Source organism: Callithrix jacchus, chromosome 5, assembly GCF_049354715.1.
Source record: "Callithrix jacchus isolate 240 chromosome 5, calJac240_pri, whole genome shotgun sequence".
Classification (NCBI taxonomy): domain Eukaryota; kingdom Metazoa; phylum Chordata; class Mammalia; order Primates; family Cebidae; genus Callithrix; species Callithrix jacchus.
Window position 1 is genome coordinate 133,729,308 of NC_133506.1, and position 1,503 is coordinate 133,730,810.

The following is a 1,503-nucleotide window of genomic DNA, read 5'->3' on the forward strand; positions in this document are numbered from 1 at the left end:
GGAAGAAGGAAGGAAGAAAGGAAGGAAGGAAAGAAAGAAAATGCTGCCATAAAAGGGAACGAGATTATCTCCTTTGCAGGGACATGGAGGGGGCTGGAAACCATATCCTCAGCAAACTAACTCAGGAATAGAAAACCAGACACTGCATGTTCTCACTTATAAGTGGGAGCTGAACAATGTGAACACGTAGACACAGGGAGGGGAACAATACACACAGGGCCTGGGTGGGGGCATCAGGAAAAATAGCTAACGCATGCTGGACTGAATGAACACCTAGCTGATGGGCTGATGGGCTGATGGTGCAGCAGCTCACCAAGGCACACATTTACCTCTGCAACAAATCTACACATCCTGCACGTGTACACCAAAACTTTAAAAATACAATTAACAAAAATAAAAACAGTTACCAATAATCTCACCACCCAAAAGCAACAACTATTAATATTTGAACGGGTACTTCTTTTCTTCCAGTCTTTTTCTTTTCTTTTCTTTTCTTTTTTGAGACGGATTCTTGCTCTGTCAGCCAGGCTGGATGGAGCACAGTGGTGCCATCTTGGCTCACTGCAACCTCCACCTTACAGGTTCAAGCAATTTTCCTGCCCCAGCATCCTGAGTAGCTGGGATTACAGGTGCACACCACCATACCAGGCTAATTTTTGTGTTTTTTTTTTAATTTTTGTATTTTTTTTTTTGAGATGGAGTTTCACTCTTGTTACCCAGGCTGGAGTGCAATGGCACAATCTCAGCTCACCGCAACCTCCGCCTCCTGGGTTCGGGCAATTCTCCTGCCTCAGCCTCCTGAGTAGCTGGAATTACAGGCACGCGCCACCATGCCCAGCTAATTTTTTGTATTTTTAGTAGAGACAGGGTTTCACCATGTTGACCAGGGTGGTCTCGATCTCTTGACCTCGTGATCCACCTGCCTCGGCCTCCCAAAGTGCGGGGATTAGAGGCTTGAGCCACCGTGCCCAGCCCTAATTTTTGCATTTTTAATAGAGATGGAATTTTACCATGTTGGCCAGGCTGGTCTTGAACTCCTGACCACGTGATCCATCTGCCTCAGCCTCCCCAGATGCTGGTATCACTGGCGTGACCCACCATTCCCAGCCCTTCCAGTCCTTGTCTAGATGTAGATGATGAAAATGTTTGTGTAGCAGTGGTCATATTATCTGTATGTTTGATTTCTTGCTTTTCTCTCTGAATCTGTGCTCCTTTTCTCAGTTAACTTACAGCTTTTCTAAACATGTAATAGTTGTGTAAAAATACATTGAGATGATATGTATTAATCTATTTATGTACTTTATAATAGGCTGCTTTTTTTTTTTTTTTTTAAATACGGGGTTTCACCATGTTGGTCAGGCTGGTCTTGAACTCCTGACCTCAGGTGATCTGCCCGCCTTGGCCTCCAAAGTGCTTGGATTACAGGCGTGAGCCACCGCGCCCGGCCTAGGCTGCTTTTAAACATGTGCTATTACAAAAATGCAGGCCGGAGTATTTTAAGAG